Source organism: Hylaeus volcanicus, chromosome 5 (assembly GCF_026283585.1).
Source record: "Hylaeus volcanicus isolate JK05 chromosome 5, UHH_iyHylVolc1.0_haploid, whole genome shotgun sequence".
In the NCBI taxonomy this organism is placed as follows: Eukaryota; Metazoa; Arthropoda; class Insecta; order Hymenoptera; family Colletidae; genus Hylaeus; species Hylaeus volcanicus.
In genome coordinates, this window is record NC_071980.1 from 18,885,236 (window position 1) to 18,899,565 (window position 14,330).

Below are 14,330 nucleotides of genomic sequence, written 5' to 3' on the forward strand. Positions count from 1 at the left end.
GGTTTCGAATAAATCTGAAGTTTGCCGATATGTTTGTCTCGTCTCCTCTTTTGAACATTTTCCAGAGAAAGGAACGAGACAGACACATCGGCAAACTTCAGATTTATTCGAAGTCTAGGGTTTTGCCCATCTCTGCTTGGATTCGTTATGAATGGCTCCTACATTTCCCTAGCCTTCTAGATCCCTCCCAAAAGTGGTCTGTGTTCAACGTCAGGTGGTGGAGATGAGAAAAACAGAGTTTCCCTGGCGTTGGAGCGCCAGCGAAAAGCGTCGCCGACGAAGGAGCAGGAGGAGGAAGCGCGTGTACGCGTATCGGATCGGATCGGCATAACGCGAGCTGCAAGAGGGGCCGGCTCGGCGGCATTCTTGTGGCAACGGCGTAGCAGTATAACGGGTCCATAGTCGGCTCTCGGAGGACTCTCGAGGGCTCTTGGAAGCCGAGAAGACTCTCTCCTCCGTATAGTTCGGTCAACCTTGAGCAGCACGCGGCAAAGCGCGACTCGCTATAACGAGCAGCGACTTCTTTTCCTCTCCCTCTGTTTTCACAAGCCCTCCCCCGTGCCTCTTCGTCGCGATCGTCTCGCCGATTCGTTCCTCCGGTTCTCAAACGGAAACCCCACCTATCTTGACGTCTCGTAACACCTCGAGTCCAACTACAACGTGTCGCGACACCATGGATCCAGAGATCATCGTTCCGAGGTTCTTCTCGCGTTGTTGTCCCAGTTACCGCGACGCTTATGAACGGACGGGGTCGATTCCTCCGCGACCGAACGACCTACACATTCCCGCGGACCGGATAAGCCCCGATCCTCTTTGATCTGCTAGGAAACGCGTAATTCTAGAAGTAGCATTGATTACGGATCGACCTTTGCAGGGACCGTCCAACCGTTTCGGTGCTCTATGCTTAGCCTCGAACTTGATACGTAAGCGCACAGATTATAAAGATTGCGATGATATAATGACGATTGCTTGAACAAGACTTTGTTTTGGGAGTTTCAACGTTCTCTAGAAATAGAAATATCTCGCAGAATCCGACTGTTATAAATGGAAACTTTGGAGACGAGTATCTCCGCTGTGAAACCGCTAAACCTCTCAAAATTTGGAGAAAATCCTAAGAGGGGTCCCCTCCCAAAGACCTGCCTCGCACAAAAATTATGGAAATCTTCATCTATCGTTAAACATTTTACCCATTCCTACATTCTATATCCCGTCACTGCGCACATTTGTCACCACACAAGCGTCACTTGAATTCGCGGGCACTCGATGGACGACCTTCGAAGGGAATTCGCGAGTCTCGGGTGGCCAGGAATAATCGAGCGTTCGATAAATTCTCGGGGGCCGACCTTTGCTCGCGAGAACGAAGAAGTCATCCGGAGAGGCCGACTCGTTAAACCGTGTAGTTCGGCTAGCAGAGCCCGCGGGGGCCACTCTAAACTCCGTTCCTTTTTCGCGACGCAACTAAAACTGGTTTTCGAGGTTGCAAACGCAAAGGCGATCCCGAGTCACGCACGAAATGAAACACATTCGAGTCGACGCGACGCGAACGAGACGGAACACGTCCGGACGATTCGCGCGACGTAGGTCAAATGCGCCTAAATATTACCTCCGACACGTTATCGCGTATGAAAGGTTGCGACAAATCCCTCCCCTCCTCTACTACTTGTTTTGGTTGTTGGGCATTCAATTTCAAATGTTGTTAAAAGAATCGTCCGCTGGTATGTATTCTCGAGCTGCGAGGCGTGTTGATTGAGACTAATTATTCGATTACATTATTACTACCTATATTGTTTGCATTGTATTGACCATTTGTACCGTTTAATTCCCCTCAATTTAACCCTTACATGCTCTAAATTTCAAATATGACACCAGGCTTTTAAATCGAATTGTTCACTTGCAACTGGTTTTGTTTTTAATATTTGGCTGTATGTACTTTACCTACAAAAGTTAAAGAAATAAACGTCGCTGTCAAAATTGTTCAAATACATTGATATTTTTTAAAGTTTAATTTGGGAAATCAGGCTTCTAAGAGTTAAGATGTTCGATATGTTCGACTGTGATGCCCAAAGGAATGTATGAGAAACTTTTTTTTTCTTTTCAAGAGCACTTGAATAAAAAAAAAAAGGTAGAACGTAATATTAGGTTGTTCTAAAAGTTTCTTTCGTTTTATTAGTGAATACTACGTGCACAATATTTTATATTTCATGTTTTATGTTACATCACCGAGTTGTGTACCATCCATTTTGCTCGATTATTGTTACGTCAACTTCTAAGAGATAAGGTTGTCCATTTATGCAAACACTGCATGATAGAAAGTCGCGAAAGAAACTTTTGGGACAATCTAACCCTTTGCACTCGAGGCCTTTTCTCTGGTATCTACCAGCAACTCGAGATGCTTTCTTAGCATTCTATTGCCACGAATGTTAAGATTATATTGACTTCGAAAATGAGATCTCTAATTTGAGATTTGAGAATCACCTTTGCCTCAACGACAATCATTTTATTGGCACTTCGAGTTCGAAAGAAATTAAACCTAAAGAAAACCTAGTGGTGACTAAGAGTCTCGAGTGCAAAGGGTTAAGCCTGGAATGGTCTTTTAACCCTTTGCACTCGAGGCCTTTTTTCTGGTATAACCAGCAACTCGAGATGCTTTTTTAGCATTCTACTGCCACGAATACTAAGATTATATTGACTTCGAAAATGAGATCTCTAATTTGAGATTCTAGAATCAGGTCACCTTTGTCTCAACGACAATCATTTTATTGGCACCTCGAGTTCGAAAGAAATTAAACCTAAAGAAAACCTAGTGGTGACTGAGAGTCACCTCTCGAGTGCAAAAGGCTAATACTAAAAGCTTTTAGTCTCCAAAATGTAACAGGTCATAAAATATTTCACTATGCTACCCCGAATTTATGTACAAAATAATTTCACGTTGCTCGTGAGAAGTCTGCCTGGAGTTGCTAGCTTGCTTCAGTGAAAATGGCAAGTGTAAACGGGTTAACTGATCATCCTGGGCGTCTCATCTTTCAGGAAAGAACGTTCGAGGAACCCGTCGTCGACGAATGTTTCAATGATCGCGCAATCGCGACGACGACGTCATCGTGCCCCGTTCGAAAACTCGCGAGGGGCAAAAAAAAGTGGCGCCTCGAGAAGGGGCCCCCCCCCCCCCGTGACGAAGGAGTTCGAGGGCGCACTCGAGGCACTCGGCTCGAGGGACTGGCTCGGCGATAAAGCTTACTTGCACTTTCGCGGGTCTCTGTTAACGCGACAGCCAAATACGGCTTTCGGCGCGAACACGACGGAGGTCGCGTACAAGAAGGTGGGGACGATATACTAACCAGGCGAGCAAAAAGGGGGCGAGAACGCGGGGAGGGGCCCGCGAAAATGATGGAATCATCAGGAAAATGAAAGATAGACGATAATGGATGGGCTATCGAGGACCAGTGTCTTTTGGAGGTCGAGGTCTGTGGTTCAGAATCGAGATTGGTATGCACCGTGCATAAAAGAGTACTGTGAAAATAAGAATCGATACACTGGAGCATGAAGGAGGAGTTTAATCTTGTTATTCGAAATGTAAAGAGACGAGATCGTTTGCTCTGGTTAGAGAGATTCTTGTGAATATGAATAGACCTACGAGGATAGCAAGATTAGCTCTTCTACTGGGACTAACGATGTAGAAAATCGAGTCAAGGTATAGTGAGCTTATCGAGATAAGCACTTTAAATTAAAAATAGTGATTTCTTTATCATTAGACATGTTTATGCATCTGTGGCGAATGGATGCATGGAAAAATATACGAGGATGTGCATTTATGTTACTTTCATTTGAATCTCGAAGGCATGAAATCCCCTTATAATAATTACATCGTAATGAGAATTACCTTTCGGGTATCCCTTTTTGCGGCAACCGGACCAATTGAACAAAATTGTTCGGTAAAAATGATCCGAAACTCGTCCCCCGAGATAACGAGAACGCGCGTGGGGAGTAATTGGCATTCCGGCACCGAACGGGACGTACCTTCGTGCTGGCGAGGCTCGATCGTGCCGTTCGAAGACAATTTGGCAAGAAAACGCGTGCCAAGCGTTCCACTTTCGCGAGAACAGCTCGTGCTTTCCTCATTTTCGGCTCGCGAGTTTCTGGAAGGGAGACGCGTCGATGGCACCGCAACAACGATGACGTTCCTGCGGGGTTCGATAACGCTCGAAACGGTAAAACGGGTAGCGGAGGGTACGTGCCGGCTACGACCGATTCAGGCCAGAGAATAGGTCGATCGGACCAAATTAAGAAATTCCACGTACACGTTGGGCGAGTGGGGACACATAAGCAACACTCGTACGTGATTGTGCGCGCGGCGTGTCTCGCGAAGCCGGTTTGTCATAGAGCTCTACCAGCCTGCAATTATTACGCAATCCCCGTATTCGATGAAAACGACTTTCTTCTTATTCACTCGACGCTAAAAACCGTCGTCTAACCCTGCGCGCTGGTGCTCGCGATCCTGGACTCTACTGCGCCGACGTTGCTCGGCCCTGCCTCGATTGTACCCCAATTTAAGGGGTGGCACTACCTTTTAGAGGGGTGGGCAGCTATTTCCTGGTCTTAAACACACATTTTTCAATCGAGTACAAAAATATTTCACGTGGTACTGAACTGAATAGTATATGAAACCATAGGGGGACCGATAAGTAATCAAAATGTCTTCGACTTGGGAAAGTTTATCAATGAAAAATCGAAAGACTTTTTAAAAAAGGGAAAAGCGTGGCAAAAAGCGTTAGGAAGTGATGGAAATTATTTTGTTGATTAGTGTTTACGATTTCTTTAATAAATAAATGTTGATAAAATTTTGATTACTTTTCAGTCATCCTAATAATTCATATGCTGCATATAAGAAAATGTACTGGAATGGAAGTATTTCTCACGTTATTTTCTAAAGACGAAATTATTGTGTCATGTAGAATTAAACGATCAATTTCTGTATATTTTATACGAAGATGGTCTCAATAAAGAAGCAGAATTTCCTTACGAATTTTCTCAGCTAGCCTTCACCTTTCTGGCACCACGAAGTACCACACTCCGAGGTAACGAAATACTTGAATAAAATTTAAATTCCAAACACGAGAAGAGCAACACTTTCAATTTTTAGAAACGTCACTACAAAATTACCTTGAAGTTTGAACACTATCTAGACGCTGACATTAAAAACCGGCCTGTTACAGCCTGCCCCCTCACTTGTAAATATTTGATTAGGAGTAGAAATTAATTCTGTGCCTCTTATAAATATTCAATTATTTATAACTCTAGTCTCACATGAACCAAAATCTCAACCTGATGGTCATTTGCAACACATCTATAAGAACCAATCAAATTTTGCTTATTGTTACTCTTACACAACTACTGTGTCAAGCACGCTTGTAGTCAGTCACAGTAATCATAATAAGCGAAAATGTATAACTACAATCTTCGTATATCTACATATACATACGTTGTAACGGGCATCAGGTTTCGACTCAAGTTGTATAATACATGTATTGATTCACTGTAACGGAGACCAGGTCGAGAACCCAGAATGTTGGTACCTTAACACATAATAACAAAATGCCGATTAAATATTTCTACTTAAAGACACGGAATTAATCTCTATACCTGATACATACATCACACATTCTACCAAAAAAGATTCCAATAAACCTCCTCGTTATCTGCTCCAAAAAAGAACAGGTTCAACCCGTAATTTTCTCCACTCCAACCAAGTACCTTTCTTCCACTCCTCCCTACTCGACGTAAGTGTCGTGACGCAATCAAAAGTATTGTGGTTCCCCGAACCTTTAAATCGCCGTTGTAAGTTCTCGCAAACCTCGTCGAGCCCGATGGAAATTCTAGGAATCACGACTGGCGAAGGGCGAGCCACGTATGAACGAGAGTGTGGATCGAAATCTTGAATGAACCCGATATAATATCGATACACGTATTTCTTATTTGGTGAATCAGCTCCGTCTCGGGTCTCGATGCCGTTTCGTGATTACCAACAAACGCTCGCGTTAATGGGAGGGGAAGCGAGAGGTCGAAGTGAGAACGAGCGAGTCCGCCTGTATAGGCGTTCAAGGGACAGGACAAAGACGGAGATACAGAGACCGAGCGAGAAAGAGTGACCGCGGAGTCGGAGACAGAGGTAGAATAACAGGGAGAGGTGCCACGGAACGAAGCGTGACTCACGGAACGCCTCGTGTTTTGCTCACGGGGCCACGGGGGTTTGTCGAAATATTTCTCCGAATGCGAATGCCTATACCAAACAAGAATGAACCAAAACAACTCTCCAACGTGCTCCGTTCGCCACGGGATGCTCGTCGCGCACGTGTCAAAGTCAACAAAAACACCCGCGAGTTCCTTCTGTTTTCCTCGTCGCTCGCACAATTCGCGGAATTGATCGAACGCGTGCGTTATCGCCTATGGTCGTGTATCGTTTGCACGTCCGTCACTTGGGAGCAATGCACGTGTTTTTACCGTGACTGGCTGGCAGGAACGACGACGATAAGAGAGGGAGTAAACACTGACGACACCGATCGGCGTGAATCCCGAGCAACACGACTTGACACACGACGTACCACGGAACCGAATCGAACCGAGCCGAACCGAACCGTCACCGCGACCCACCGTCAGCTCGAACTCGAGACGTGGCACTGGAATTCCGTGGCGGAGAGCGTACCGCACGACACAACGTTGACGAAGTCGACGCGCGTATCCGGAACCCCGCCGTAACACGGCCAGGTAGCTGTAGGCCGCTGCGCGACGAGGACGGCCGAGAGACTCTCGAGCGAGAGAGGAACGTGCGCGTCGGAGAAACGCTCGAACGGAAAAAGACGGAAAGGTGGACCGAGAAGGATGAATGGGCCGAGGAAAGAGGAGCAACGCGCCGTGGATAAGGAACGACGCCGTCAAGGGGGTAAGGGGACCCCGGGGGAGAGGAGGAATGGCAACGAGAGACGGCGTGAAGGGATAGAAAGAAGGGAAGGGAGAGTATAGCGGGAAAGAGGGAAGGGAAGAAGAAGGAGAGCGAGCGTGCGGCTTGCGAGTTGGAGAAGACGCGATTTGCCGCTCCGTCGTGTAGAGCACGTCGCCTCGACACAGACTGCGCCAGCCTGGACAACTGCCGCCCACCCAAGCTGCCTTCTACCTCGGGCCTCGAGGTTCCAGAACCTACTCCTCCGCGCGGCGTGCCCCGCCATTGCAGCTCGTTCATCCTTCACTTTCTCCGTTCGTCAGAGAGAGAAATCGACACACGCGAGCGGCGGGCTCGGGGTGAAACCGCGCGGCGTAAGGGAGGGAGACGGAGGGGAAGGGCCCAACAGAAGAGTCTATGGTAGACGGAGAGGGCCCTACGGGGCCTTTTTGACAGCGCTCCGCGTAGAATAGCTGCCGTTACAAACAGGTTCGTAGGGCAGGTCACGTAACGACAGGGGCGCGCCGTGAAAATACCGACGACTCCGAATTATCGGCGCGTCCCGTACAACGACGCGACTTGTTTTCGTTTCTATACCTACACCCCGAATGCGGGATCGTTCCGCTCGGCGTTGTCTCTTTCGTTTAACGTTCCGCGCGAATTCCTGCCAAGAATACAGCTAAACGCGAAAGCATCCCAATGCTTGCATCGCAAACTATCAACAAACCAACTGCGTTCCCCCAAACTTGGGGACGCGACCCCCGGTATGAGGTTGCCCTACATTCCAACAGGGAAGGAGAGATCATTTCTAACACTTTATCTATTGAAAGATACACTATACTTTTTTATATGAATACTCCCATTATCAATATAGGAGTAAGAGTAATATATACGAAATTTTTACTTATTTTATGAATAAAATTGTATTTAATACAAATGTTATCTTCATACTGGGCGTGTCACCTAACCTTATCACTTGCGATACCACGATTGTATCAATTAAAATCTACCAGTATTGTTTTATTCACTCACAAAGCCACTTTAAAGACGTATTTAGTAACCTACCAAGTGACTTCATTAATATCAAATATTCCCAATAATTGAGAAATGAAAAATTTGATCTGTTCGAATACGAATGCACCCATTAGTACAACTATAATGTAAGATAAATTCGCGTTCAGGCTTGTAAACAATACGTCGGCTCAGACGTGTAATTAATGCCAAAGGTGTTGCAACGAAATATTAACATAAAACAATGCAAGCATAATCTAGCGACCTCCGTAAAAGGCACGTTTCAAATCTTCTACCAACTCTTTACGCGTTATCAGATCGCCACGCAATTTTACATACTCACACTTACGTACTCGTGCCTCGCTCACGGTATTTATTTATTTCGAAAACTATGATCTACACCGTGTATTTGTGCAACACTTTGGAATGCCAGCGTTCAGAATACTTTCGCGGCTGTGTATCCCGTAAGTAATGTCGTTTCTTATATCACTCGCGCAAACAAACCTTGCGTTGTTTACGTCGAAGCTGCGAGTTCTCTGGCGCAAGCCGCCTGGACCGTCTCGATTCCGTTTCGAATCGGCGCGCGTAAACGTTCCGGGGTTTTGTTTTCCCAAGAAATTATTCGAATCAGCTCAACAGTTACACAAGCAGACGTGGCAAAGTTACGCGGCAAAACGACGCTACTCGCGGAATGGGCCTCGACGGAATCAAGACGGTGGCTAGGCGCATCGCGGACGCCCCAAGCGTGAGAATTCTTGCGTTCTGGCGGCCGGCCAAACGCACCTAATTTTTTCTTCGTCGATCATTCCTAACGTCGCCGATATTCTACCTCTTGTTTATGTTCACACTGAAACCCAACGGGGTAAACGCGAGCCCGACCGTAACAGATGTGGACACTTATATGCGACTTTCCTCTAGACCGCTAATCCGAGCCGCGGTCGCGAATGCAGATATGTTTATCTTATCAAGATAAACGATACCAGACACGTCGTATAAACGTAGCGACTTATCTCAGACGCGATTACTTCTCGCAGAAAATCGAGGATCGAGTACTACGTCTCAAGAGTGCAAAGGTGGACGTCGGTGGTTGGCAGAAACTGTCCCACTGACATGGATCTTGGTTCTAGCCTTTGCGAGTTGATACAAGATTTTGGACGGTGGTAGACCAAGATATAAGGTACGTAGGAGTTCAAAAATTAACGCTGGAGATTTAAACCCAGGATCCTAGACTCCACGGTCGAGGTTTACCTATGCGATCATTTCCTTTACTTGGAAAGAGAGCAACTGCCAAATGCGCAGATGCACCATGCGACGAAAACTGCAGCGTTCTTATCATAACTATCAAAAATCGGTGTCCCGGTGGACACCTGGACACGTTGGCACCCAATGCAAATGGATACCGTTAGCATCCCTACCAGTAGGTCAACTCGACTCGTTTAATTCGGTCCAGAAGCGTCGCGTGTCGATGCACCGGAATTTGTTTACACGCATCTTAATCCTCGCGTACGAGATAATTATTCCCGCGAGCTTTCGAGCTGTTTAACTGTTCAACTCCCGTTCCCATCGTTTATCCACGAGTGGCGATAAATAACGTCTTCGTAAAACGTCTCAATGCAACTGTAGTTGCAAATGGGATACTTAAAACTAAGAGGATCCTGACGGGTTTACCAACAAGTTTCATCTAATTGATATGCAACGTGGAAACCGAATCACTTATAGATAGGCTTGCGCTGACTGCAGTAACGGATCTAGACTAATCGGGGGCTTAGAGGCAATTAAGTTTGACGGGTAATGTCCAATGAAATGAAATGTTGCGTGAAAAGCGGGCGACAGACTGCGGAATTTATGAATTTATGAAAAATAAGCCACGAGGATTCGAAATCAGATCTCCTGGATTCACAGTGAACGCTTTGCCCTACTGGATCATCGCCACGCCCTATCAATAGTGTTCTTATTTGAGTACAGTAGAGACTCCCGTATCCGTACTCCCATTATCCGAATCCTCTAATATACGGACGTTCTATTATCCGTATGTCCTGTTATCCGCACAACGTGCCTTCTCATATGGAAGCATCTCGGTCATTTGAAAAAGGACTTCTATGGTCTGATGTAATTCTACGCAGCTGCTTACAAAAAAAGTTTACGTGATTTAGCGGCTAATAAGATATGGGACCCTTAGACGTTGAAAGGAACTCAATTTTCTTCATTACTACTTGAATAAATGATATTTAATGCGAAAGAAAGTAATTGTTCTATTATCCGAAGATTCCACTATCCAGCCACTTTTGTCTCCCTATTAGTTCGGATACGGGAGTCTCTACTGTATTTGCTACGTTGGGTTGGCTGACATGGTACAACGTCTATGTTGTATGGTAATACGATAACCTTGTATGAAATGTATGCATGCAGAATGTATTTTATTTTTCATAAGTGCACGCATTCTGTATACGTGTAATTATCGTATTTGCAAGCGATATAATATGCATAGAATGTGCGGATTAGTTATGATTATGAAAATTTATGTATCCCTCAAAGGTTCTCAATGGGTAAGTAAAAATATGAAGCTACTTGGTTAGAGATTCCCCTGTACAACTTTTTTTCTACTTGGGGCCTACATTGACACTTTTGGTTACTCGAATGTGCCCAACTTTTTCCAAGAACAAACGAGAAGTTTCCTCTATACTCCTGAACAATGCGGATAAAAAATCAACGAAACAGTGAACCAAGGGACAAGAAGACATCGCGTCCTCCACGATTCGCCCCAGACGACCGTCAGTCGCGCCGAAAAGGATAATTCCCACTATCTAACGCTATTTAGTAACGTCTATTACATATTCGATGAGTTTGGAGCAGCGGTTCACCGTTCCCCCGCTCATGACCTGAATCCCACCCGGCAACACTTTTCTGTTACTTTTATTTTTATTTTCTCGGTGCCCCGTTGGCAAGTTCACGCGCATTCCTAACTGTACCCCGATGGAATCGGAGATTACTACAGGAAATATATATATAAAAACGTGGCCAATCGCTATGAAAATTTAGTCTGATGGCGAACGCCATAACTTCAACTTCACTCGTACCTCGATAACCGAAAATCGTCGCGGAGGGATGTCGATTCGCGTGTCGTCTCCTTCACCCCCGAATAAGAAACGTAATCGAAGAGGAAACGGACGGACTACCAGGATAATATCCCAGGGAGGTGAGTCAGAATCTCGCGGTGAAATTCCGAATTCGAACTAATTAGCACGGTTGATTAAGGAGCCGCTTGTTTCGCGATTTTGAAAGTTAATTGCGCGGCTAGAGAAACTTCGCGGAAGATTTTCACGAAGAAAGAGAGATAAAGCGCGAATGAAACGGGGCTCTTCGGGTGCCCCAGGTATATCCTGGGACATCTAGCGAGCGGCTCGCGAAACCTCGCTTAAACTGAAGAAAAGCAGGGATCATAGCAAACGCCAAGCGCCATACATCGTGAGCGTGCATGCGGTGCATCAGTGTCTCTCAAACTTTGCCCTTTTGAAGGAATTTTAAATGTGATTTTTTAGAAGATTACAGTTATACTTTGGCTATTTTAAATGGGTTTGGAAAAAGAGTCTTATACTCCTTCATTGTTTTTCTAGGTTGCTTATTGAAAGGATTCAATTTATTGAAGTTCATCTAAAACTATACGATAATAAATTTCCATTTTATTGGATCGCATTAAAAGAACTCTAATTACTTAGCATCCAGGGTTAAGTACCTCATTGTACACAACATATTATTTGCGAGTGGTTAGTCGAATATCGTTTATTTATTTAGAATGCTAGGCTTTGTAATTTAAACCGCTATGATGCTTTTCAAGAACGAATTCGGTAGGAAGAATTTCATTTGAAAAGTATCATCGTAATTCTGAAAGAGAATCGTATTCCAAGTCAATAATTCGTGCCTCGAAGCTACCCTAGCATAGCTGATTTTATAACATCCCCTCACTAGACACTTTAAAAGAGTCCTCCTAAAATGTTACAGGACCTATTTTTCTTATTTCACAAAATAATTCTCTTTGAGGGTCCCAACCTCCTTCATTGTTTTTCTACGTTGCTTACTGAAAGGATTCAATTTATTGAAGTTCATCTAAAACTATACGATAATAAATTTCCATTTTATTGGATCGCATTAAAAGAACTCTAATTACTTAGCATCCAGGGATAAGTACCTCACTAAACACTTTAAAAAAGCCCTCCTAAAATATTACAGAACCTATCTTTCTTATTTCGCAAAATAATTCCCTTTTTCCCCCCTGTCCATTTACTGACTGAAATGGAATGACATACTTTTCGGAAATGCATGAGAGGTCTCTCAGAGATCGAAGAATTAATTCTAACGTCATCGCGCTGGATATTTATCGATCTTATTCTACTTGATCTCGTCTATTGTTCGCTCGTACTTGACCTCGCGGTGGTACACTCGACATTAGATTTCAAAGAGCACGCACTGGTTGCATAAGATTTATTTCCGAACTCGCAAAGGACACAGATTTCTCGGCGCAGATTAAAACTTGAACGGCTCGCAATTAAGAGAAAACAATAAAGTCGTCTGTCTTGGATAGGAGGTCCAATAGTTTTGGAAAATGTGAAAAGTATCTTTATCGAACCTCTGATAAGATACATTTGTCATCCAATTGTTGAGATCATCTCAAGATAAAGATAAGAAATCATGTTCCTACAATGTGATTCTGGAAATTTGAACAAACTAAAACTTTTTACGGAGGAAAGACACAAGAAAAAGGTTGATTATTCGAATAAAATTCAGTCGATCTCCAATAATGATTCTGACGTCAACCCTGCAATTATGGAACAACTAAAGCTTCCAACACTTCTCGTCACTTCCGGATTGATCCCATCACAAGCTATAATGATCCAACGATTGCGGTATTGCGTCGATGCAAACGGACGCCGCTTTAAGCGCCTCTTATAACGTGAGCATTCTTGTTCCACCGCTTTTTGCCACGACGAGTGACCTTATAAATACATTATAGATCATTAAAATCGCCTATCGCGTCCGCAAAATATAGCATTTAAAAAAGATAGAGATCTTGAAAACCTTCCAACCACCATAAAACTATATATCACTTTATGGTTCATTTTATGTAGCATTCAATAAAAATATCTCTTTCCGTACTATTCCTATTTCTTTGATCCTGAATATATCTGAAGCTGGCAGCTCACTTTCTGGCGACTCATAAATAATTCAAAGTTCTGACTTCATTTTCGATTATCTAATAGATTTTATCGATAAAACTCTCCAGAACTGGCACGGCTAAAATCAGGGATTCGAACCGCTGCTGAACCCTAACCCAAACCCGATTAATGAAGGGAAGGTTACTGTAACCCATGCTAACCACGAAGGAACGGTTCTTGAATTGTAGGAAGAGCGGGTTAACCTGCTCGGAGTGGGTTACTAGTAGAAGAAGACATCCTAGACATCCAGACAAGTCAAAGATATGTGAACTTACAGGCAATATTCAAATCAAATGAAACTAGATTGTTTAAAATGTACGAGTATATAATTAATGTAAGACACACACGTTCACTACACGTTCTAAGGCAAGACTAACGAGTGTTTATCATTCGCCCGGTTGTCATAGTTGCTAGTGTTGGGGTTCCCACAAAACTCATAACATGTCCGGGGAAATAGGGATTCCTTCGAGTGACTGTTTATGCCAATACATGTATTATTCGTCCGCAAGAAGAGGGCTGGGCAAGTGTTTCAGTCCCAGTTCTGCTACATAAGTACAGTACAGTAAACGAGTAGTAAATACGAGTAAATGTAAGCACTTGCATGACCTTCTTCTCACGGATGGACAGTAGAGTAGAAAACAGACAATATTGATATAAAATTGATTACCGTTTAGAAACATGGTAATAACTATGCTTTTTACAGTATTATTATAACGCGCATACAACCGGGTTACTCGGGTTACAGATGTCTTGTGTTACCTGGTTAGATGGGTTATTCTATAATACGAAGTACCGGAACCCGGTACGGGTTAGGATTCGAATCCCTGGCTAAAATCTACCCCAGAACTTAGAACTCTTTTGGTCTTATCAGTATGCATCCCAATGGAACAACAAATCATCCTGGTTCATCCTCTCAGTTTCTTCTTCACACAACCAACCTTCGTATCTCTCCCAACTGTATCGATTTCACGATCAAAAATTGACGTTTCCACCCTGCGCTGGCCCTGCTCCACCTTCCCTTACCTATCCTCTTCCTGGATCGAACCCTTCGACGTCATCGAACGCGGATGTTCCGTGACGAGTCTGCGCGAGGCAGAAAGTAAACGAGGAAGCGAAAAAAAAAGGAAAGAAACGGTGGATAAAACGCGGGGAGTGGAAGACGTTCTCGAGGCTGGGGC

At 44.3% G+C, this 14,330-nt stretch overlaps 1 protein-coding gene across 37 annotated transcripts in view; it reads right to left on the reverse strand.

Annotated features, from left to right (window-relative positions):
• Positions 1-14,330, reverse strand: part of LOC128876873 (dystonin) — a 105,414-nt gene that overhangs the window by 83,108 nt on the left and 7,976 nt on the right. For 13 of the 37 annotated variants that reach the window (XM_054123651.1, XM_054123643.1, XM_054123641.1 and 10 more), the window contains exon 1: positions 6,496-7,741. The exons of 5 other annotated variants lie outside the window; for them this stretch is intronic. The gene's annotated coding sequence lies outside the window, so the exon portion shown is untranslated. Of the gene's footprint in view, positions 1-6,495; positions 7,756-14,330 lie in introns of those variants that run through there. 19 more of the 37 variants (XM_054123656.1, XM_054123631.1, XM_054123630.1 and 16 more) reach the window with 14 other exon arrangements.